Here is a 26,988-nt window from a genome sequence, read left to right as displayed (position 1 = left end):
CAATTCTAGATGAAAAAACTTTAATTATTTTTTTATGCTAGACATTCCTCAGTATTATTTGATTCAAAAAGGACAAAAAAATATATATTTTTCTTCGTTCTTCTCACACAAATATATACAACAATGAGAGATAATGCGTTTCCATTTAATATCAATATTATGAATATATATATATATACATATCCAATAATATACAATATGCTTAAAAATTTCGTAAAATTTTTAAACAACTTATTTAGCATAGTCTTACAACCCTCAACCATATGTAGTCCAAGCAGCACTATAAAATTAATTAAAGTACCAAACAGCATGGACTGCGATATGCGTTCAAAATGTCGATGTTCATGTGTCCTGCAGTTCACACGATGACGCACAGTTTGCTGCGTTCTTCATCGACCCATGAGCCGAGTGATCCACCGCTTAGAGTGATTAAAATTTGTTTATTCATTTATTTGTCAGATATGTCTTTATTGAAAGAAATTAAAAATACACCATTTTACTGGCATATATCAATTCCTTCAATAAATTTTAATTTTATCCTAAAAGAATGTTGCGAAATGTCTTAGTTTTATATAAACGATATATTACCATATTGTTAAATAATATAATATGTATTTTGGCTTGTTTGATAATTATCAATTTATATAAAAGTATTAACCTGAAATCAGGTACAACATTGTACTTTTTAGGCTGTTGCATTAACCAATGTATGCCCATAGCTATGATGGACAATACATATTCGCAACGCGTGCATACTATGGTACATATGCACACAGATTTTATAAATCAATATTATTGTAATAATATCATCAATATGTATTTATATATTAATTGCTACACACATAGAACACAATGTTATATGTATAGCTACTACTAAATGAGTATATTGGCAATATAATTAATTAATATAAACATATAATATATACAACTGAATATATTTTTTTTTACAATTATGATTTTATAAAAACATATTTTGTTTGGTAAATTGGCAATATATATATATTTTTGTTAACGGTAGAAACATACAATAATGATCCTTCCGCAGGTTCACCTACGGAAACCTTGTTACGACTTTTACTTCCTCTAAATAATCAAGTTCGGTCAACTTTTGCGAAACAACCGTAACACGCAAGGCGTCACAGTGATCACGTCCGGAGACCTCACTAAATAATTCAATCGGTAGTAGCGACGGGCGGTGTGTACAAAGGGCAGGGACGTAATCAATGCGAGTTAATGACTCACACTTACTGGGAATTCCAAGTTCATGTGAACAGTTTCAGTTCACAATCCCAAGCATGAAAGTGGTTCAGCGGTTTACCCGGACCTCTCGGTCTAGGAAATACACGTTGATACTTTCATTGTAGCGCGCGTGCAGCCCAGGACATCTAAGGGCATCACAGACCTGTTATTGCTCAATCTCATTATTGCTAGACGCAATTTGTCCATTTAAGAAGCTAGTGTCCTTATAATGGGACAAACCAACAGGTACGGCTCCACTTATATAAACACATTCAAACACAATAAACATTTTACTGCCACCATGAATGAAGGCTATATAAGCTTCAACACCATAATCCTGAAGATATCTATTTAATATATTTGAGTCTCGTTCGTTATCGGAATTAACCAGACAAATCACTCCACGAACTAAGAACGGCCATGCACCACCACCCATAGATTCGAGAAAGAGCTATCAATCTGTCTTACACACTTATGTTCGGACCTGGTAAGTTTTCCCGTGTTGAGTCAAATTAAGCCGCAGGCTCCACTCCTGGTGGTGCCCTTCCGTCAATTCCTTTAAGTTTCAGCTTTGCAACCATACTTCCCCCGGAGCCCAAAAGCTTTGGTTTCCCGGGAAGCGACTGAGAGAGCCATAAAAGTAGCTACACCCAATTGCTAGCTGGCATCGTTTATGGTTAGAACTAGGGCGGTATCTGATCGCCTTCGAACCTCTAACTTTCGTTCTTGATTAATGAAAACATCTTTGGCAAATGCTTTCGCTTAAGTTAGTCTTACGACGGTCCAAGAATTTCACCTCTCGCGTCGTAATACTAATGCCCCCAAACTGCTTCTATTAATCATTACCTCTTGATCTGAAAACCAATGAAAGCAGAACAGAGGTCTTATTTCATTATCCCATGCACAGAATATTCAGGCATTTGAAGCCTGCTTTAAGCACTCTAATTTGTTCAAAGTAATTGTACCGGCCCACAATAACACTCGATGAAGAGCACTAATGCAGGTTTTTAAATAGGAGGAATATATAAAAAAATACAAGTACTTAATTATATATAAGAACTCCACCGGTAATACGCTTACATACATAAAGGTATAGTACTAACCACAATTGTAAGTTGTACTACCCGTATGAAGCACAAGTTCAACTACGAACGTTTTAACCGCAACAACTTTAATATACGCTATTGGAGCTGGAATTACCGCGGCTGCTGGCACCAGACTTGCCCTCCAATTGGTCCTTGTTAAAGGATTTAAAGTGTACTCATTCCAATTACAGGGCCTCGGATATGAGTCCTGTATTGTTATTTTTCGTCACTACCTCCCCGAGCTGGGAGTGGGTAATTTACGCGCCTGCTGCCTTCCTTAGATGTGGTAGCCGTTTCTCAGGCTCCCTCTCCGGAATCGAACCCTGATTCCCCGTTACCCGTTGCAACCATGGTAGTCCTAGATACTACCATCAAAAGTTGATAGGGCAGACATTTGAAAGATCTGTCGTCGGTACAAGACCATACGATCTGCATGTTATCTAGAGTTCAACCAATGTAACGATCTTGCGATCGCTTGGTTTTAGCCTAATAAAAGCACACGTCCCATAAGGTCCGTGTTTTAATTGCATGTATTAGCTCTAGAATTACCACAGTTATCCAAGTAACTGTTAACGATCTAAGGAACCATAACTGATATAATGAGCCTTTTGCGGTTTCACTTTTAATTCGTGTGTACTTAGACATGCATGGCTTAATCTTTGAGACAAGCATATAACTACTGGCAGGATCAACCAGAATAATGTTTTCGTTTCGTGCGCATACGCTCACATATGTAAATATTTGACAACTCAATAATACTTTTGAATAAAAAAAAAAAATAAATAAATATTTTTTATCAACAGTTTATGAGAATTTGTTAAACGATTGTGGCCATTTTTATATAGCATTCACATTCGCCATTTTTCTCTATATAAATATATATATTTTATTATATACATTTTTTTTTCGTTCAAAAATATCTTTTTATTTGCACTTAATATATTATCACACGTATATAGGCTTAAACCAATATTAATTGTGTTTAAACTATGTATTTTGACAACAAATTTAAAATTTATCCAATTTCGTATGCGTTTTTTGTGATATACATTAAATAAAACCAAACACATGAGTTCATGTGGAATGGAATTTATATATTTTGGCAATATTTGAATTTGCATATAAATCGCTTTGATTATATGCTGGTACATTGTTGAAATGGCACTCATACAATATTTAATCATATAAGACCATTTCCAAAAATTCACGATAATAATTCGAAACAGAAATGATATATACTAAATAGTATATATCTTGGTTAGTTTCACTATATTATCTTTATTAAGATCAATTTGAAAACAAATATCTCCTATTAAACACTACTTTGAGTATAATGACAACATATAATAATATTATATACAATACTGTACCAAATATTGTATACAATACCGATGGACATCAACTGTCCATCATGTATAGGTTTTCTGCCACGCTTTCCGCAAATCGGGTATTTTTGCTTTAGAGTGCCTCTTAACAATAGTTTCTTTTCGTATTTTAATAAAAAATACAATACTATCACTTCAAAATTATTCATATATATTAAGAAATATATATATTCATATAAAATACACAGACATTGTCGGCTAAGTATATTCCCCATATCATATGAAATAAATTAATAATTTTTCATTATAAAATTTTCATATGAAATATACCATGCACGAGACTACCACTCCCTATATAGGTTTTCTGCCACGCTTTCCGCAAATCGGGTATTTTTACTTGAGAGTGCCTCTTAACAATAGTTTCTTTTCGTATTTTAATAAAAAATACAATACTATCACTTCAAAATTATTCATATATATTAAGAAATATATATATATTCATATAAAATACACAGACATTGCCGGCTAAGTATATTCCCCATATCATATTTTTACTTGAGAGTGCCTCTAACAATAGTTTCTTTTCGTATTTAATAAAAAATACAATACTTATCACTTCAAAATTATTCATATATATTAAGAAATATATATATATTCATATAAAATACCCAGACATTGCCGGCTAAGTATATTCCCCATATCATATGAAATAAATTAATATTTTTCATTATAAAATTTCATATGAAATATACCATGCACGAGACTACCACTCCCTATATAGGTTTTCTGCCACGCTGTTCCGCAATCGGGTATTTTACTTGAGAGTGCCTCTTAACCAATAGTTTCTTTTCGTATTTTAATAAAAAATACAATACTATCACTTCAAAATCTATTATATATATTAAGAAATATATATATATTCATATAAAATACACAGACATTGCCGGCTAAGTATATTCCCCATATCATATGAAATAAATTAATAATTTTTCATTATAAAATTTTCATATGAAATATACCATGCACGAGACTACCACTCCCTATATAGGTTTTCTGCCACGCTTTCCGCAAATCGGGTATTTTTACTTGAGAGTACCTTTTAAAAATAGTTTCTTTTCGTATTTTAATACAAAATACTATACTATCACTTCAAAATTATTCATATATATTAAGAAAAATATATATACGCATATAAAATAAACAGACATTGCCGACTTAGTATGTTCCCCATATCATATGAAATTAAATTAATTATTTTTATTACATTCATCATTCATTTACATGAAAAATATCATATCAGCTGGTATCTTTGCTTTAATTTCACATATACACGTAATATATCTATTTATATTAAATACATTTTTATATTTTCTATATTTATAATCGCATTATGATTATGTTATAATGTTATATTATATATGAGAAACATTCCCATATCCATATCCATATCCATATCCATATCCATATAAAACCTAATATTGATATTTTATAGCACACCTCGGCGTTATTTGTTATTTTTATTCATTATAACACAATGTCAAAAATATACATATATTTTTGTAAATATGTATATAAAATATATCATTATATTTTCTCTATTCAAAATCAAATCATGCTCATGTTATAATTTTAAGGATATGGTGAATGTTTCCCCATATCCATAATATTGTCATTTTATATACAAAACTATTTAATTCTTGCATTTATATCACATATCATTGAATTCCAATATTAGAAATACTGCCAAGTTCCACAAACGACCACTCCAAATATACATATATTTGTACATATGTATATAAAATATATCTTTATATTTTCTGTATTCATAATCAAATCATGCTCATGTTATAATTTTTAGGATATGGGAAACATTTCACATACCCAATAATATTATCACATTTTATATACCAAACTATTTAATTCTTGCATTCATATCACATATCATTAAATTCCAATATTAGAAATACTTCCAAGTTCCACAAACGACCACTCCAAATATACATATATTTGTACATATGTATATAAAATATATCTTTATATTTTCTGTATTCATAATCAAATCATGCTCATGTTATAATTTTTAGGATATGGGAAACATTTCACATACCCAATAATATTATCACATTTTATATACCAAACTATTTAATTCTTGCATTCATATCACATATCATTAAATTCCAATATTAGAAATACTTCCAAGTTCCACAAACGACCACTCCAAATATACATATATTTGTACATATGTATATAAAATATATCTTTATATTTTCTGTATTCATAATCAAATCATGCTCATGTTATAATTTTTAGGATATGGGAAACATTTCACATACCCAATAATATTATCACATTTTATATACCAAACTATTTAATTCTTGCATTCATATCACATATCATTAAATTCCAATATTAGAAATACTTCCAAGTTCCATATACGATCACTCCATGCTTTTTGCATTCATATTATTTCATATATACATTCACATTTGCACATATGCATATACACTATGTTTCGTGTGTTCACATAATAAAATTTTTATAAGTATCATTTCATATGTAATTAAGTATAACAAACTTATAATATAACATTATATTCATATTCAAGCCAACGTAATTTATATAGGATAAATAATTTATCCATATTTATATAAAATATATTCTTTTTAATATATATCTATATATAAATATATATTACCATTTATAGGTATATATTCATATAAATATATAAAAATAATTTTCATATATAAAGAATAAATTTATATATATCGAATCATCAAGCAAAGGATAAGCTTCAGTGGATCGCAGTATGGCAGCTGCTCAACCACTTACAACACCTTGCCTGTTACAAAAGTCGTTTACAATTGATTCTAGGCTTTGTCATTGTATTAAATAATGTTTTTATATGCAACTAGCGCGGCATCAGGTGATCGATGATCCTCCCAATTTACTATGTTACAAATTACATTGGCATCACATCCATTGTCGTTTATAAAATAAATTATAAACTTTTAATGGTTTAGAAGCCATACAATGCAAATTGCCCCTTATTTATCATTGCAGTCCAGCACGGATACGACCTTAGAGGCGTTCAGGCATAATCCAACGGACGTAGCGTCATACCACTGTTCGCTCGAACAAGTATTGTGCCATTGGTCCGTACCTGCGGTTCCTCTCGTACTACGCAGGAATGCTGTCGCAACAACGTTTTGTCATTAGTAGGGTAAAACTAACCTGTCTCACGACGGTCTAAACCCAGCTCACGTTCCCTTGCATGGGTGAACAATCCAACGCTTGGTGAATTTTGCTTCACAATGATAGGAAGAGCCGACATCGAAGGATCAAAAAGCGACGTCGCTATGAACGCTTGGCCGCCACAAGCCAGTTATCCCTATGGTAACTTTTCTGACACCTCTTGTTAAAAACTCTTTAAACCAAAAGGATCGATAGGCCGAGCTTTTGCTGTCCCTGTGTGTACTGAACACCGAGATCAAGTCAGCATTTGCCCTTTTGCTCTATGTGTGGTTTCTGTCCGCACTGAGCTGGCCTTGGGACACCTCCGTTATTATTTGAGAGATGTACCGCCCCAGTCAAACTCCCTACCTGGCAATGTCCTTGAATTGGATCATACCTGAGTAATTGGAGTTATACCAAATTTTCAAATTGAAAATACATAAATGCATTTTCTCATTAAAGAATTTGTTTGCGATTATATAACAAACTCGTGATACTTTGATCAAGAAGCTTGCATCAAAACCCAATACCATAAGATATAATAAATATATCCGTATAATGGCTAGGAAATGATACACGTTCCATTTAATCAAGTAAGTAAGGAAACAATAAGAGTAGTGGTATTTCATTGTCGATACCAAACCGAAATCTAATATCTCCCACTTATGCTACACCTCTTATGTCTCCTTACACTGCCAGATTAGAGTCAAGCTCAAAAGGGTCTTCTTTCCCCGCTAATTATTCCAAGCCCGTTCCCTTGGCTGTGGTTTCGCTAGATAGTAGATAGGGACAGTAGGAATCTCGTTAATCCATTCATGCGCGTCACTAATTAGATGACGAGGCATTTGGCTACCTTAAGAGAGTCATAGTTACTCCCGCCGTTGACCCGCGCTTACTTGAATTTCTTCACTTTGACATTCAGAGCACTGGGCAGAAATCACATTGTGTCAACACCCGCTAGGGCCATCACAATGCTTTGTTTTAATTAGACAGTCGGATTCCCCAAGTCCGTGCCAGTTCTGAATTGATTGTTAATTGATAATCGTTATAATTAATAAGAACTAACTGGTTTAACCCAATTAGTATTCTTAAAAATTTTAGCAAGAAAGTTCCACAATTGGCTACGTAACTAAACTATCCGGGGAACAAGTAACTACCATAAATGATAGAAACTCTATTTACCCAGAACGAGCACATAAACCATGTTATTGTTTCCCAATCAAGCCCGACTATCTCAATCTTCAGAGCCAATCCTTATCCCGAAGTTACGGATCTAATTTGCCGACTTCCCTTACCTACATTATTCTATCGACTAGAGACTCTTCACCTTGGAGACCAGCTGCGGATATTGGTACGGCCTGTTGAGAAGTTTGCGTGTCCCCACCATAAATTTTCAAGGTCCGAGGAGAAAATATCGACACAACAGTATATGTCATGCTCTTCTAGCCCATCTACCATATCTCTCTGCGAAAGACTTCCATGGTAGTACGGCTATAAAACAGAAAAGAAAACTCTTCCGATATCTCTCGACGGCTTCTTTATGGTCGTTCCTGTTGCCAGGATGAGCACGAGGCCCATATTTAATAACAAACGGATACTCAACAGGTTACGGAATTGGAACCGTATTCCCTTTCGTTCAAAATTATTCAAGTATTTAAAAATCATAAAAGATTTGACAATATTACTCACTGATTTTTTACTTGAAAATTTTCGGCTTTCGCCTTGAACTTAGGACCGACTAACTCGTGATCAACCACTGTTCACACGAAACCCTTCTCCACTTCAGTCCTCCAAGGTCTCATTCGATTATTTGCTACTACCACCAAGATCTGTGCCAATGGCAGCTCCATGAAGGCTTACGCCAAACACTTCTACGCATACCATTGTACCTTCCTACTCACTAAAGTTTCAAAATTTATATCACAAGTAATATAAATCATCTACTTTAGCGGTAATGTATAGGTATACAACTTAAGCGCCATCCATTTTAAGGGCTAGTTGCTTCGGCAGGTGAGTTGTTACACACTCCTTAGCGGATTTCGACTTCCATGATCACCGTCCTGCTGTTTTAAGCAACCAACGCCTTTCATGGTTTCTGCATGAGTTGTTAATTTGGGCACCGTAACATTACGTTTGGTTCATCCCACAGCGCCAGTTCTGCTTACCAAAAGTGGCCCACTGGGCACATTATATCATAACCTTAAACTTCATATCAAGAAAGTTAAGGTTCTTACCCATTTAAAGTTTGAGAATAGGTTAAGATCGTTTCGACCCTAAGGCCTCTAATCATTCGCTTTACCAGATAAGATTATTTTATATAACATTAAAATGCACCAGCTATCCTGAGGGAAACTTCGGAAGGAACCAGCTACTAGATGGTTCGATTGGTCTTTCGCCCCTATACTCAATTCTGACAATCGATTTGCACGTCAGAACTGTTTCGGTCTTCCATCAGGGTTTCCCCTGACTTCAACCTGATCAAGTATAGTTCACCATCTTTCGGGTCACAGCATATATGCTCAAGGTACGTTCCAGTTAGAGGCATAAATAATATAAATATTATCATACATAACTATATAGAACGCCCCGGGATTGTGTTAATTATCTATAAATAGTTAAAAAACTAATCCCATTATTAGTCAAGTTAATTACGCTATTAGGTTTATCTCCCAATAACTTGCACATATGTTAGACTCCTTGGTCCGTGTTTCAAGACGGGTCCCGAAGGTATCCTGAATCTTTCGCATTGTTAATCATACAAATGCATATAATAAACACAAAAATCAATGATAATTATGCCATTATATAATTTCGAAAAATTAACGCACTGTATTAATTTTAATTTATCAACACTTTATCAAATTAATGACATTTATTCTATGTTAAAATGCAAGCATAATAATTTGAATAAACTATAAGTCATATTTTATGATAAATTTGTTATATGCTAATAGATTACAATGTCCTTATATGGAAAAAATGCACACTATTATTATAATATTGTTAAAATATTACAACTTTAATGATGAATTTTCCATAACGGATATTCAGGTTCATCGGGCTTAACCTCTAAGCAGTTTCACGTACTGTTTAACTCTCTATTCAGAGTTCTTTTCAACTTTCCCTCACGGTACTTGTTTACTATCGGTCTCATGGTTATATTTAGTTTTAGATGGAGTTTACCACCCACTTAGTGCTGCACTATCAAGCAACACGACTCTTTGGAAACATCATCTAGTAATCATTAACGTTATACGGGCCTGGCACCCTCTATGGGTAAATGGCCTCATTTAAGAAGGACTTAAATCGTTAATTTCTCATACTAGAATATTGACGCTCCATACACTGCATCTCACGTTTGCCATATAGACAAAGTGACTTAGTGCTGAACTGATTTCTTTTCGCTCGCCGCTACTAAGAAAATCCTGGTTAGTTTCTTTTCCTCCCCTAATTAATATGCTTAAATTCAGGGGGTAGTCCCATATGAGTTGAGGTTGTATATACGTATATTAAAATTTATAATGATAATTACACTATATTATTATATATATAGAGCGTTCTCATAATGAAATCATTATAATATTCGTATTTTATAACGAATATCACGAAGAATATTAAATATTTATATTTACAACAAAATTTCCTTTCGAAACATTAATAAGAGGCAATTCTAGATGAAAAAACTTTAATTATTTTTTTATGCTAGACATTCCTCAGTATTATTTGATTCAAAAAGGACAAAAAAATATATATTTTTCTTCGTTCTTCTCACACAAATATATACAACAATGAGAGATAATGCGTTTCCATTTAATATCAATATTATGAATATATATATATATACATATCCAATAATATACAATATGCTTAAAAATTTCGTAAAATTTTTAAACAACTTATTTAGCATAGTCTTACAACCCTCAACCATATGTAGTCCAAGCAGCACTATAAAATTAATTAAAGTACCAAACAGCATGGACTGCGATATGCGTTCAAAATGTCGATGTTCATGTGTCCTGCAGTTCACACGATGACGCACAGTTTGCTGCGTTCTTCATCGACCCATGAGCCGAGTGATCCACCGCTTAGAGTGATTAAAATTTGTTTATTCATTTATTTGTCAGATATGTCTTTATTGAAAGAAATTAAAAATACACCATTTTACTGGCATATATCAATTCCTTCAATAAATTTTAATTTTATCCTAAAAGAATGTTGCGAAATGTCTTAGTTTTATATAAACGATATATTACCATATTGTTAAATAATATAATATGTATTTTGGCTTGTTTGATAATTATCAATTTATATAAAAGTATTAACCTGAAATCAGGTACAACATTGTACTTTTTAGGCTGTTGCATTAACCAATGTATGCCCATAGCTATGATGGACAATACATATTCGCAACGCGTGCATACTATGGTACATATGCACACAGATTTTATAAATCAATATTATTGTAATAATATCATCAATATGTATTTATATATTAATTGCTACACACATAGAACACAATGTTATATGTATAGCTACTACTAAATGAGTATATTGGCAATATAATTAATTAATATAAACATATAATATATACAACTGAATATATTTTTTTTACAATTATGATTTTATAAAAACATATTTTGTTTGGTAAATTGGCAATATATATATATTTTTGTTAACGGTAGAAACATACAATAATGATCCTTCCGCAGGTTCACCTACGGAAACCTTGTTACGACTTTTACTTCCTCTAAATAATCAAGTTCGGTCAACTTTTGCGAAACAACCGTAACACGCAAGGCGTCACAGTGATCACGTCCGGAGACCTCACTAAATAATTCAATCGGTAGTAGCGACGGGCGGTGTGTACAAAGGGCAGGGACGTAATCAATGCGAGTTAATGACTCACACTTACTGGGAATTCCAAGTTCATGTGAACAGTTTCAGTTCACAATCCCAAGCATGAAAGTGGTTCAGCGGTTTACCCGGACCTCTCGGTCTAGGAAATACACGTTGATACTTTCATTGTAGCGCGCGTGCAGCCCAGGACATCTAAGGGCATCACAGACCTGTTATTGCTCAATCTCATTATTGCTAGACGCAATTTGTCCATTTAAGAAGCTAGTGTCCTTATAATGGGACAAACCAACAGGTACGGCTCCACTTATATAAACACATTCAAACACAATAAACATTTTACTGCCACCATGAATGAAGGCTATATAAGCTTCAACACCATAATCCTGAAGATATCTATTTAATATATTTGAGTCTCGTTCGTTATCGGAATTAACCAGACAAATCACTCCACGAACTAAGAACGGCCATGCACCACCACCCATAGATTCGAGAAAGAGCTATCAATCTGTCTTACACACTTATGTTCGGACCTGGTAAGTTTTCCCGTGTTGAGTCAAATTAAGCCGCAGGCTCCACTCCTGGTGGTGCCCTTCCGTCAATTCCTTTAAGTTTCAGCTTTGCAACCATACTTCCCCCGGAGCCCAAAAGCTTTGGTTTCCCGGGAAGCGACTGAGAGAGCCATAAAAGTAGCTACACCCAATTGCTAGCTGGCATCGTTTATGGTTAGAACTAGGGCGGTATCTGATCGCCTTCGAACCTCTAACTTTCGTTCTTGATTAATGAAAACATCTTTGGCAAATGCTTTCGCTTAAGTTAGTCTTACGACGGTCCAAGAATTTCACCTCTCGCGTCGTAATACTAATGCCCCCAAACTGCTTCTATTAATCATTACCTCTTGATCTGAAAACCAATGAAAGCAGAACAGAGGTCTTATTTCATTATCCCATGCACAGAATATTCAGGCATTTGAAGCCTGCTTTAAGCACTCTAATTTGTTCAAAGTAATTGTACCGGCCCACAATAACACTCGATGAAGAGCACTAATGCAGGTTTTTAAATAGGAGGAATATATAAAAAAATACAAGTACTTAATTATATATAAGAACTCCACCGGTAATACGCTTACATACATAAAGGTATAGTACTAACCACAATTGTAAGTTGTACTACCCGTATGAAGCACAAGTTCAACTACGAACGTTTTAACCGCAACAACTTTAATATACGCTATTGGAGCTGGAATTACCGCGGCTGCTGGCACCAGACTTGCCCTCCAATTGGTCCTTGTTAAAGGATTTAAAGTGTACTCATTCCAATTACAGGGCCTCGGATATGAGTCCTGTATTGTTATTTTTCGTCACTACCTCCCCGAGCTGGGAGTGGGTAATTTACGCGCCTGCTGCCTTCCTTAGATGTGGTAGCCGTTTCTCAGGCTCCCTCTCCGGAATCGAACCCTGATTCCCCGTTACCCGTTGCAACCATGGTAGTCCTAGATACTACCATCAAAAGTTGATAGGGCAGACATTTGAAAGATCTGTCGTCGGTACAAGACCATACGATCTGCATGTTATCTAGAGTTCAACCAATGTAACGATCTTGCGATCGCTTGGTTTTAGCCTAATAAAAGCACACGTCCCATAAGGTCCGTGTTTTAATTGCATGTATTAGCTCTAGAATTACCACAGTTATCCAAGTAACTGTTAACGATCTAAGGAACCATAACTGATATAATGAGCCTTTTGCGGTTTCACTTTTAATTCGTGTGTACTTAGACATGCATGGCTTAATCTTTGAGACAAGCATATAACTACTGGCAGGATCAACCAGAATAATGTTTTCGTTTCGTGCGCATACGCTCACATATGTAAATATTTGACAACTCAATAATACTTTTGAATAAAAAAAAAAAATAAATAAATATTTTTTATCAACAGTTTATGAGAATTTGTTAAACGATTGTGGCCATTTTTATATAGCATTCACATTCGCCATTTTTCTCTATATAAATATATATATTTTATTATATACATTTTTTTTTCGTTCAAAAATATCTTTTTATTTGCACTTAATATATTATCACACGTATATAGGCTTAAACCAATATTAATTGTGTTTAAACTATGTATTTTGACAACAAATTTAAAATTTATCCAATTTCGTATGCGTTTTTTGTGATATACATTAAATAAAACCAAACACATGAGTTCATGTGGAATGGAATTTATATATTTTGGCAATATTTGAATTTGCATATAAATCGCTTTGATTATATGCTGGTACATTGTTGAAATGGCACTCATACAATATTTAATCATATAAGACCATTTCCAAAAATTCACGATAATAATTCGAAACAGAAATGATATATACTAAATAGTATATATCTTGGTTAGTTTCACTATATTATCTTTATTAAGATCAATTTGAAAACAAATATCTCCTATTAAACACTACTTTGAGTATAATGACAACATATAATAATATTATATACAATACTGTACCAAATATTGTATACAATACCGATGGACATCAACTGTCCATCATGTATAGGTTTTCTGCCACGCTTTCCGCAAATCGGGTATTTTTGCTTTAGAGTGCCTCTTAACAATAGTTTCTTTTCGTATTTTAATAAAAAATACAATACTATCACTTCAAAATTATTCATATATATTAAGAAATATATATATATTCATATAAAATACACAGACATTGTCGGCTAAGTATATTCCCCATATCATATGAAATAAATTAATAATTTTTCATTATAAAATTTTCATATGAAATATACCATGCACGAGACTACCACTCCCTATATAGGTTTTCTGCCACGCTTTCCGCAAATCGGGTATTTTTACTTGAGAGTGCCTCTTAACAATAGTTTCTTTTCGTATTTTAATAAAAAATACAATACTATCACTTCAAAATTATTCATATATATTAAGAAATATATATATATTCATATAAAATACACAGACATTGCCGGCTAAGTATATTCCCCATATCATATGAAATAAATTAATAATTTTTCATTATAAAATTTTCATATGAAATATACCATGCACGAGACTACCACTCCCTATATAGGTTTTCTGCCACGCTTTCCGCAAATCGGGTATTTTTACTTGAGAGTGCCTCTTAACAATAGTTTCTTTTCGTATTTTAATAAAAAATACAATACTATCACTTCAAAATTATTCATATATATTAAGAAATATATATATATTCATATAAAATACACAGACATTGCCGGCTAAGTATATTCCCCATATCATATGAAATAAATTAATAATTTTTCATTATAAAATTTTCATATGAAATATACCATGCACGAGACTACCACTCCCTATATAGGTTTTCTGCCACGCTTTCCGCAAATCGGGTATTTTTACTTGAGAGTACCTTTTAAAAATAGTTTCTTTTCGTATTTTAATACAAAATACTATACTATCACTTCAAAATTATTCATATATATTAAGAAAAATATATATACGCATATAAAATAAACAGACATTGCCGACTTAGTATGTTCCCCATATCATATGAAATTAAATTAATTATTTTTATTACATTCATCATTCATTTACATGAAAAATATCATATCAGCTGGTATCTTTGCTTTAATTTCACATATACACGTAATATATCTATTTATATTAAATACATTTTTATATTTTCTATATTTATAATCGCATTATGATTATGTTATAATGTTATATTATATATGAGAAACATTCCCATATCCATATCCATATCCATATCCATATCCATATAAAACCTAATATTGATATTTTATAGCACACCTCGGCGTTATTTGTTATTTTTATTCATTATAACACAATGTCAAAAATATACATATATTTTTGTAAATATGTATATAAAATATATCATTATATTTTCTCTATTCAAAATCAAATCATGCTCATGTTATAATTTTAAGGATATGGTGAATGTTTCCCCATATCCATAATATTGTCATTTTATATACAAAACTATTTAATTCTTGCATTTATATCACATATCATTGAATTCCAATATTAGAAATACTGCCAAGTTCCACAAACGACCACTCCAAATATACATATATTTGTACATATGTATATAAAATATATCTTTATATTTTCTGTATTCATAATCAAATCATGCTCATGTTATAATTTTTAGGATATGGGAAACATTTCACATACCCAATAATATTATCACATTTTATATACCAAACTATTTAATTCTTGCATTCATATCACATATCATTAAATTCCAATATTAGAAATACTTCCAAGTTCCACAAACGACCACTCCAAATATACATATATTTGTACATATGTATATAAAATATATCTTTATATTTTCTGTATTCATAATCAAATCATGCTCATGTTATAATTTTTAGGATATGGGAAACATTTCACATACCCAATAATATTATCACATTTTATATACCAAACTATTTAATTCTTGCATTCATATCACATATCATTAAATTCCAATATTAGAAATACTTCCAAGTTCCACAAACGACCACTCCAAATATACATATATTTGTACATATGTATATAAAATATATCTTTATATTTTCTGTATTCATAATCAAATCATGCTCATGTTATAATTTTTAGGATATGGGAAACATTTCACATACCCAATAATATTATCACATTTTATATACCAAACTATTTAATTCTTGCATTCATATCACATATCATTAAATTCCAATATTAGAAATACTTCCAAGTTCCATATACGATCACTCCATGCTTTTTGCATTCATATTATTTCATATATACATTCACATTTGCACATATGCATATACACTATGTTTCGTGTGTTCACATAATAAAATTTTTATAAGTATCATTTCATATGTAATTAAGTATAACAAACTTATAATATAACATTATATTCATATTCAAGCCAACGTAATTTATATAGGATAAATAATTTATCCATATTTATATAAAATATATTCTTTTTAATATATATCTATATATAAATATATATTACCATTTATAGGTATATATTCATATAAATATATAAAAATAATTTTCATATATAAAGAATAAATTTATATATATCGAATCATCAAGCAAAGGATAAGCTTCAGTGGATCGCAGTATGGCAGCTGCTCAACCACTTACAACACCTTGCCTGTTACAAAAGTCGTTTACAATTGATTCTAGGCTTTGTCATTGTATTAAATAATGTTTTTATATGCAACTAGCGCGGCATCAGGTGATCGATGATCCTCCCAATTTACTATGTTACAAATTACATTGGCATCACATCCATTGTCGTTTATAAAATAAATTATAAACTTTTAATGGTTTAGAAGCCATACAATGCAAATTGCCCCTTATTTATCATTGCAGTCCAGCACGGATACGACCTTAGAGGCGTTCAGGCATAATCCAACGGACGTAGCGTCATACCACTGTTCGCTCGAACAAGTATTGTGCCATTGGTCCGTACCTGCGGTTCCTCTCGTACTACGCAGGAATGCTGTCGCAACAACGTTTTGTCATTAGTAGGGTAAAACTAACCTGTCTCACGACGGTCTAAACCCAGCTCACGTTCCCTTGCATGGGTGAACAATCCAACGCTTGGTGAATTTTGCTTCACAATGATAGGAAGAGCCGACATCGAAGGATCAAAAAGCGACGTCGCTATGAACGCTTGGCCGCCACAAGCCAGTTATCCCTATGGTAACTTTTCTGACACCTCTTGTTAAAAACTCTTTAAACCAAAAGGATCGATAGGCCGAGCTTTTGCTGTCCCTGTGTGTACTGAACACCGAGATCAAGTCAGCATTTGCCCTTTTGCTCTATGTGTGGTTTCTGTCCGCACTGAGCTGGCCTTGGGACACCTCCGTTATTATTTGAGAGATGTACCGCCCCAGTCAAACTCCCTACCTGGCAATGTCCTTGAATTGGATCATACCTGAGTAATTGGAGTTATACCAAATTTTCAAATTGAAAATACATAAATGCATTTTCTCATTAAAGAATTTGTTTGCGATTATATAACAAACTCGTGATACTTTGATCAAGAAGCTTGCATCAAAACCCAATACCATAAGATATAATAAATATATCCGTATAATGGCTAGGAAATGATACACGTTCCATTTAATCAAGTAAGTAAGGAAACAATAAGAGTAGTGGTATTTCATTGTCGATACCAAACCGAAATCTAATATCTCCCACTTATGCTACACCTCTTATGTCTCCTTACACTGCCAGATTAGAGTCAAGCTCAAAAGGGTCTTCTTTCCCCGCTAATTATTCCAAGCCCGTTCCCTTGGCTGTGGTTTCGCTAGATAGTAGATAGGGACAGTAGGAATCTCGTTAATCCATTCATGCGCGTCACTAATTAGATGACGAGGCATTTGGCTATTTTTTTTGATCGCTGAGGAAGGAAAATCTTCAAAGATACTAGTGGAGGCCAAACCCCACTAGCATGCACGATTCATGATTACGAAGTAATCACGCATACGTACTAAAAACCCACCTCAAGTTTTACAACCACGATGTTTATACCTAATTTCACATTATGCCTAGGTAGCAAGCGTCTTCTCTCCAACATAGTGTATAGGCTAAGTCCAATCTCGAGTGTAACCTGCGAGATACATGAACTGTCTGAAGCAATATAGTCCGCCTGTTACCACTCTGGCGCTAATGACATTGCTGTCACCGGATGAGATGAGACCCTTTGCTATCAATCTTCTAACGGATTGATTGCTCCAGATCCCACGCCAGTTTAACGTCGCGGATAGGACTTCGACGTTGCCCGACACTCCGAATTCTCTCCGCAGTGCAGATATAACTTCCGGTCTTTTATATTTCTCAACTTTGCGATGGTGCACATCGTCGAGAAACAGTCCATCCGTTATAATCTGCGCATCAATCACGCAAGCGTGATTGTCACGGATACACACCAGGTCTGGTTTACTTACCGAGGTTTCCAGCTGCAAACTTGGTTCGACGTGTACTGTGTGGCCCTTCTCCTCAAGAATCCTCTTAAGGTTATTGACTACACAGTTATGTCTTGCTACCCGCCTCCCATGCGTACGGTAACAATTCTGCAGGATGTGGTTTGTTGTTTCGGGAGCATCACAACCTGCACGACATTGCCGTTCCAATTCATTTCTGCCCCTCGTGGTACGAGACCTCGATGGTAGGGCATTTATTCGCAGCTTGATACCGTTTCGGTAATCTTGACCTGTTAGCAAACGCGTGGGCTGACACACCCAGCCGTGTTGGGGACGAAAAAGTCCCGCTTCACGTAAGCCGCGACCATCAACAGACATATACAACCTGTTCGCCCAATACGTTTCGATCTCCGAACGCGATGTCAACTCATTCAGTCCAGCCAGAGTTCTACCCCGGGCCTTATTCAATTCGTCGGTAAGAAATGAGCTGGCCGCCTCGGATTGCGCGAGGTGGGCCCACTTAATATTGCTCAATCTTTTCATACGTAGCATTGGCGCTACCCAACGAACTGAAGGGATTCCGAGGCCCCCATAAATATGAGGAGCATGGAAGAATGCAGTTGACACGTCCAGAGGAAGCCCTAACCACTTCCTTACGGTCGAACGTACCAGTATGTCACACTTCCTCAGAACACCTATCATCACACTACCTAGGGTCAGCTTATGGTAAAGTTGTGGGATAAGAACTGTTCTGAGTGCGAACAATTTCTGTTGTGGTTTTAGGGGGGACCTTGTCAGCCTCAACAGCTTCGGACCTAGGTCGTCGGCTGGACTGTACCTGGTCCTCCCTTGTGCAGTGAATGTTATGCCTAAATACTTCCACTCGTCTGTGCGCTTCAATGCAGGACACGAGCGCGAACCGATACGGAAGGTCTCTGGGATGACCACAGTACACTTCTGTTTCGGTTGCCCCTTTATTCCAACTGTAAAACATTTATCTGAGTTAAGGGTAAGCCCGACTGAAGATAGAAAATCGACAGTCGTGTCTAGCATTGTTTGAAGGCCTAAACGAGTTTCCGCAAATAAGACAATATCATCTGCGAACGCGGCCGCGTTTGTTGTGTGATCACCGATTGTGGCACCAATCTCATTGGGGTAGGACCTAAGCAACTGATCGATGATCAAGTTGAATATTATGGGAGATAGCGGGTCACCCTGTCACCCCTTAAGAGAGTCATAGTTACTCCCGCCGTTGACCCGCGCTTACTTGAATTTCTTCACTTTGACATTCAGAGCACTGGGCAGAAATCACATTGTGTCAACACCCGCTAGGGCCATCACAATGCTTTGTTTTAATTAGACAGTCGGATTCCCCAAGTCCGTGCCAGTTCTGAATTGATTGTTAATTGATAATCGTTATAATTAATAAGAACTAACTGGTTTAACCCAATTAGTATTCTTAAAAATTTTAGCAAGAAAGTTCCACAATTGGCTACGTAACTAAACTATCCGGGGAACAAGTAACTACCATAAATGATAGAAACTCTATTTACCCAGAACGAGCACATAAACCATGTTATTGTTTCCCAATCAAGCCCGACTATCTCAATCTTCAGAGCCAATCCTTATCCCGAAGTTACGGATCTAATTTGCCGACTTCCCTTACCTACATTATTCTATCGACTAGAGACTCTTCACCTTGGAGACCAGCTGCGGATATTGGTACGGCCTGTTGAGAAGTTTGCGTGTCCCCACCATAAATTTTCAAGGTCCGAGGAGAAAATATCGACACAACAGTATATGTCATGCTCTTCTAGCCCATCTACCATATCTCTCTGCGAAAGACTTCCATGGTAGTACGGCTATAAAACAGAAAAGAAAACTCTTCCGATATCTCTCGACGGCTTCTTTATGGTCGTTCCTGTTGCCAGGATGAGCACGAGGCCCATATTTAATAACAAACGGATACTCAACAGGTTACGGAATTGGAACCGTATTCCCTTTCGTTCAAAATTATTCAAGTATTTAAAAATCATAAAAGATTTGACAATATTACTCACTGATTTTTTACTTGAAAATTTTCGGCTTTCGCCTTGAACTTAGGACCGACTAACTCGTGATCAACCACTGTTCACACGAAACCCTTCTCCACTTCAGTCCTCCAAGGTCTCATTCGATTATTTGCTACTACCACCAAGATCTGTGCCAATGGCAGCTCCATGAAGGCTTACGCCAAACACTTCTACGCATACCATTGTACCTTCCTACTCACTAAAGTTTCAAAATTTATATCACAAGTAATATAAATCATCTACTTTAGCGGTAATGTATAGGTATACAACTTAAGCGCCATCCATTTTAAGGGCTAGTTGCTTCGGCAGGTGAGTTGTTACACACTCCTTAGCGGATTTCGACTTCCATGATCACCGTCCTGCTGTTTTAAGCAACCAACGCCTTTCATGGTTTCTGCATGAGTTGTTAATTTGGGCACCGTAACATTACGTTTGGTTCATCCCACAGCGCCAGTTCTGCTTACCAAAAGTGGCCCACTGGGCACATTATATCATAACCTTAAACTTCATATCAAGAAAGTTAAGGTTCTTACCCATTTAAAGTTTGAGAATAGGTTAAGATCGTTTCGACCCTAAGGCCTCTAATCATTCGCTTTACCAGATAAGATTATTTTATATAACATTAAAATGCACCAGCTATCCTGAGGGAAACTTCGGAAGGAACCAGCTACTAGATGGTTCGATTGGTCTTTCGCCCCTATACTCAATTCTGACAATCGATTTGCACGTCAGAACTGTTTCGGTCTTCCATCAGGGTTTCCCCTGACTTCAACCTGATCAAGTATAGTTCACCATCTTTCGGGTCACAGCATATATGCTCAAGGTACGTTCCAGTTAGAGGCATAAATAATATAAATATTATCATACATAACTATATAGAACGCCCCGGGATTGTGTTAATTATCTATAAATAGTTAAAAAACTAATCCCATTATTAGTCAAGTTAATTACGCTATTAGGTTTATCTCCCAATAACTTGCACATATGTTAGACTCCTTGGTCCGTGTTTCAAGACGGGTCCCGAAGGTATCCTGAATCTTTCGCATTGTTAATCATACAAATGCATATAATAAACACAAAAATCAATGATAATTATGCCATTATATAATTTCGAAAAATTAACGCACTGTATTAATTTTAATTTATCAACACTTTATCAAATTAATGACATTTATTCTATGTTAAAATGCAAGCATAATAATTTGAATAAACTATAAGTCATATTTTATGATAAATTTGTTATATGCTAATAGATTACAATGTCCTTATATGGAAAAAATGCACACTATTATTATAATATTGTTAAAATATTACAACTTTAATGATGAATTTTCCATAACGGATATTCAGGTTCATCGGGCTTAACCTCTAAGCAGTTTCACGTACTGTTTAACTCTCTATTCAGAGTTCTTTTCAACTTTCCCTCACGGTACTTGTTTACTATCGGTCTCATGGTTATATTTAGTTTTAGATGGAGTTTACCACCCACTTAGTGCTGCACTATCAAGCAACACGACTCTTTGGAAACATCATCTAGTAATCATTAACGTTATACGGGCCTGGCACCCTCTATGGGTAAATGGCCTCATTTAAGAAGGACTTAAATCGTTAATTTCTCATACTAGAATATTGACGCTCCATACACTGCATCTCACGTTTGCCATATAGACAAAGTGACTTAGTGCTGAACTGATTTCTTTTCGCTCGCCGCTACTAAGAAAATCCTGGTTAGTTTCTTTTCCTCCCCTAATTAATATGCTTAAATTCAGGGGGTAGTCCCATATGAGTTGAGGTTGTATATACGTATATTAAAATTTATAATGATAATTACACTATATTATTATATATATAGAGCGTTCTCATAATGAAATCATTATAATATTCGTATTTTATAACGAATATCACGAAGAATATTAAATATTTATATTTACAACAAAATTTCCTTTCGAAACATTAATAAGAGGCAATTCTAGATGAAAAAACTTTAATTATTTTTTTATGCTAGACATTCCTCAGTATTATTTGATTCAAAAAGGACAAAAAAATATATATTTTTCTTCGTTCTTCTCACACAAATATATACAACAATGAGAGATAATGCGTTTCCATTTAATATCAATATTATGAATATATATATATATACATATCCAATAATATACAATATGCTTAAAAATTTCGTAAAATTTTTAAACAACTTATTTAGCATAGTCTTACAACCCTCAACCATATGTAGTCCAAGCAGCACTATAAAATTAATTAAAGTACCAAACAGCATGGACTGCGATATGCGTTCAAAATGTCGATGTTCATGTGTCCTGCAGTTCACACGATGACGCACAGTTTGCTGCGTTCTTCATCGACCCATGAGCCGAGTGATCCACCGCTTAGAGTGATTAAAATTTGTTTATTCATTTATTTGTCAGATATGTCTTTATTGAAAGAAATTAAAAATACACCATTTTACTGGCATATATCAATTCCTTCAATAAATTTTAATTTTATCCTAAAAGAATGTTGCGAAATGTCTTAGTTTTATATAAACGATATATTACCATATTGTTAAATAATATAATATGTATTTTGGCTTGTTTGATAATTATCAATTTATATAAAAGTATTAACCTGAAATCAGGTACAACATTGTACTTTTTAGGCTGTTGCATTAACCAATGTATGCCCATAGCTATGATGGACAATACATATTCGCAACGCGTGCATACTATGGTACATATGCACACAGATTTTATAAATCAATATTATTGTAATAATATCATCAATATGTATTTATATATTAATTGCTACACACATAGAACACAATGTTATATGTATAGCTACTACTAAATGAGTATATTGGCAATATAATTAATTAATATAAACATATAATATATACAACTGAATATATTTTATTTTACAATTATGATTTTATAAAAACATATTTTGTTTGGTAAATTGGCAATATATATATATTTTTGTTAACGGTAGAAACATACAATAATGATCCTTCCGCAGGTTCACCTACGGAAACCTTGTTACGACTTTTACTTCCTCTAAATAATCAAGTTCGGTCAACTTTTGCGAAACAACCGTAACACGCAAGGCGTCACAGTGATCACGTCCGGAGACCTCACTAAATAATTCAATCGGTAGTAGCGACGGGCGGTGTGTACAAAGGGCAGGGACGTAATCAATGCGAGTTAATGACTCACACTTACTGGGAATTCCAAGTTCATGTGAACAGTTTCAGTTCACAATCCCAAGCATGAAAGTGGTTCAGCGGTTTACCCGGACCTCTCGGTCTAGGAAATACACGTTGATACTTTCATTGTAGCGCGCGTGCAGCCCAGGACATCTAAGGGCATCACAGACCTGTTATTGCTCAATCTCATTATTGCTAGACGCAATTTGTCCATTTAAGAAGCTAGTGTCCTTATAATGGGACAAACCAACAGGTACGGCTCCACTTATATAAACACATTCAAACACAATAAACATTTTACTGCCACCATGAATGAAGGCTATATAAGCTTCAACACCATAATCCTGAAGATATCTATTTAATATATTTGAGTCTCGTTCGTTATCGGAATTAACCAGACAAATCACTCCACGAACTAAGAACGGCCATGCACCACCACCCATAGATTCGAGAAAGAGCTATCAATCTGTCTTACACACTTATGTTCGGACCTGGTAAGTTTTCCCGTGTTGAGTCAAATTAAGCCGCAGGCTCCACTCCTGGTGGTGCCCTTCCGTCAATTCCTTTAAGTTTCAGCTTTGCAACCATACTTCCCCCGGAGCCCAAAAGCTTTGGTTTCCCGGGAAGCGACTGAGAGAGCCATAAAAGTAGCTACACCCAATTGCTAGCTGGCATCGTTTATGGTTAGAACTAGGGCGGTATCTGATCGCCTTCGAACCTCTAACTTTCGTTCTTGATTAATGAAAACATCTTTGGCAAATGCTTTCGCTTAAGTTAGTCTTACGACGGTCCAAGAATTTCACCTCTCGCGTCGTAATACTAATGCCCCCAAACTGCTTCTATTAATCATTACCTCTTGATCTGAAAACCAATGAAAGCAGAACAGAGGTCTTATTTCATTATCCCATGCACAGAATATTCAGGCATTTGAAGCCTGCTTTAAGCACTCTAATTTGTTCAAAGTAATTGTACCGGCCCACAATAACACTCGATGAAGAGCACTAATGCAGGTTTTTAAATAGGAGGAATATATAAAAAAATACAAGTACTTAATTATATATAAGAACTCCACCGGTAATACGCTTACATACATAAAGGTATAGTACTAACCACAATTGTAAGTTGTACTACCCGTATGAAGCACAAGTTCAACTACGAACGTTTTAACCGCAACAACTTTAATATACGCTATTGGAGCTGGAATTACCGCGGCTGCTGGCACCAGACTTGCCCTCCAATTGGTCCTTGTTAAAGGATTTAAAGTGTACTCATTCCAATTACAGGGCCTCGGATATGAGTCCTGTATTGTTATTTTTCGTCACTACCTCCCCGAGCTGGGAGTGGGTAATTTACGCGCCTGCTGCCTTCCTTAGATGTGGTAGCCGTTTCTCAGGCTCCCTCTCCGGAATCGAACCCTGATTCCCCGTTACCCGTTGCAACCATGGTAGTCCTAGATACTACCATCAAAAGTTGATAGGGCAGACATTTGAAAGATCTGTCGTCGGTACAAGACCATACGATCTGCATGTTATCTAGAGTTCAACCAATGTAACGATCTTGCGATCGCTTGGTTTTAGCCTAATAAAAGCACACGTCCCATAAGGTCCGTGTTTTAATTGCATGTATTAGCTCTAGAATTACCACAGTTATCCAAGTAACTGTTAACGATCTAAGGAACCATAACTGATATAATGAGCCTTTTGCGGTTTCACTTTTAATTCGTGTGTACTTAGACATGCATGGCTTAATCTTTGAGACAAGCATATAACTACTGGCAGGATCAACCAGAATAATGTTTTCGTTTCGTGCGCATACGCTCACATATGTAAATATTTGACAACTCAATAATACTTTTGAATAAAAAAAAAAAATAAATAAATATTTTTTATCAACAGTTTATGAGAATTTGTTAAACGATTGTGGCCATTTTTATATAGCATTCACATTCGCCATTTTTCTCTATATAAATATATATATTTTATTATATACATTTTTTTTTCGTTCAAAAATATCTTTTTATTTGCACTTAATATATTATCACACGTATATAGGCTTAAACCAATATTAATTGTGTTTAAACTATGTATTTTGACAACAAATTTAAAATTTATCCAATTTCGTATGCGTTTTTTGTGATATACATTAAATAAAACCAAACACATGAGTTCATGTGGAATGGAATTTATATATTTTGGCAATATTTGAATTTGCATATAAATCGCTTTGATTATATGCTGGTACATTGTTGAAATGGCACTCATACAATATTTAATCATATAAGACCATTTCCAAAAATTCACGATAATAATTCGAAACAGAAATGATATATACTAAATAGTATATATCTTGGTTAGTTTCACTATATTATCTTTATTAAGATCAATTTGAAAACAAATATCTCCTATTAAACACTACTTTGAGTATAATGACAACATATAATAATATTATATACAATACTGTACCAAATATTGTATACAATACCGATGGACATCAACTGTCCATCATGTATAGGTTTTCTGCCACGCTTTCCGCAAATCGGGTATTTTTGCTTTAGAGTGCCTCTTAACAATAGTTTCTTTTCGTATTTTAATAAAAAATACAATACTATCACTTCAAAATTATTCATATATATTAAGAAATATATATATATTCATATAAAATACACAGACATTGTCGGCTAAGTATATTCCCCATATCATATGAAATAAATTAATAATTTTTCATTATAAAATTTTCATATGAAATATACCATGCACGAGACTACCACTCCCTATATAGGTTTTCTGCCACGCTTTCCGCAAATCGGGTATTTTTACTTGAGAGTGCCTCTTAACAATAGTTTCTTTTCGTATTTTAATAAAAAATACAATACTATCACTTCAAAATTATTCATATATATTAAGAAATATATATATATTCATATAAAATACACAGACATTGCCGGCTAAGTATATTCCCCATATCATATGAAATAAATTAATAATTTTTCATTATAAAATTTTCATATGAAATATACCATGCACGAGACTACCACTCCCTATATAGGTTTTCTGCCACGCTT

The 26,988-nt window shown here is 34.3% G+C and overlaps 7 non-coding genes and 1 pseudogene across 7 annotated transcripts; all 8 read right to left on the bottom strand.

Annotated features, from left to right (window-relative positions):
* Nucleotides 1-249: 249 nt before the first annotated feature.
* Nucleotides 250-428, bottom strand: LOC117185257 (5.8S ribosomal RNA). Its single transcript, XR_004470833.1, has one exon. It is a non-coding gene; the product is annotated as a 5.8S ribosomal RNA (ribosomal RNA).
* A 600-nt stretch (nucleotides 429-1,028) lies between these two features.
* Nucleotides 1,029-3,023, bottom strand: LOC117185272 (small subunit ribosomal RNA). Its single transcript, XR_004470848.1, has one exon. It is a non-coding gene; the product is annotated as a small subunit ribosomal RNA (ribosomal RNA).
* Nucleotides 3,024-6,414: 3,391 nt separating this feature from the next.
* LOC117185280 (large subunit ribosomal RNA) lies at nucleotides 6,415-10,377 on the bottom strand. The gene has a single exon (XR_004470856.1). It is a non-coding gene; the product is annotated as a large subunit ribosomal RNA (ribosomal RNA).
* Nucleotides 10,378-10,794: 417 nt separating this feature from the next.
* Nucleotides 10,795-10,973, bottom strand: LOC117185255 (5.8S ribosomal RNA). Its single transcript, XR_004470831.1, has one exon. It is a non-coding gene; the product is annotated as a 5.8S ribosomal RNA (ribosomal RNA).
* Nucleotides 10,974-11,572: 599 nt separating this feature from the next.
* LOC117185271 (small subunit ribosomal RNA) lies at nucleotides 11,573-13,567 on the bottom strand. Its single transcript, XR_004470847.1, has one exon. It is a non-coding gene; the product is annotated as a small subunit ribosomal RNA (ribosomal RNA).
* Nucleotides 13,568-16,805: 3,238 nt separating this feature from the next.
* Nucleotides 16,806-22,527, bottom strand: LOC117185284 (uncharacterized; annotated as a pseudogene).
* A 417-nt stretch (nucleotides 22,528-22,944) lies between these two features.
* LOC117185254 (5.8S ribosomal RNA) lies at nucleotides 22,945-23,123 on the bottom strand. Its single transcript, XR_004470830.1, has one exon. It is a non-coding gene; the product is annotated as a 5.8S ribosomal RNA (ribosomal RNA).
* Nucleotides 23,124-23,723: 600 nt separating this feature from the next.
* On the bottom strand, nucleotides 23,724-25,718 carry LOC117185270 (small subunit ribosomal RNA). Its single transcript, XR_004470846.1, has one exon. It is a non-coding gene; the product is annotated as a small subunit ribosomal RNA (ribosomal RNA).
* Nucleotides 25,719-26,988: the final 1,270 nt, after the last annotated feature.

Source organism: Drosophila pseudoobscura, chromosome X, assembly GCF_009870125.1.
Source record: "Drosophila pseudoobscura strain MV-25-SWS-2005 chromosome X, UCI_Dpse_MV25, whole genome shotgun sequence".
Classification (NCBI taxonomy): Eukaryota; Metazoa; Arthropoda; class Insecta; order Diptera; family Drosophilidae; genus Drosophila; species Drosophila pseudoobscura.
Note: the sequence above shows the minus strand (reverse complement) of the source record. Positions and strands in the feature narration are given on the sequence as shown.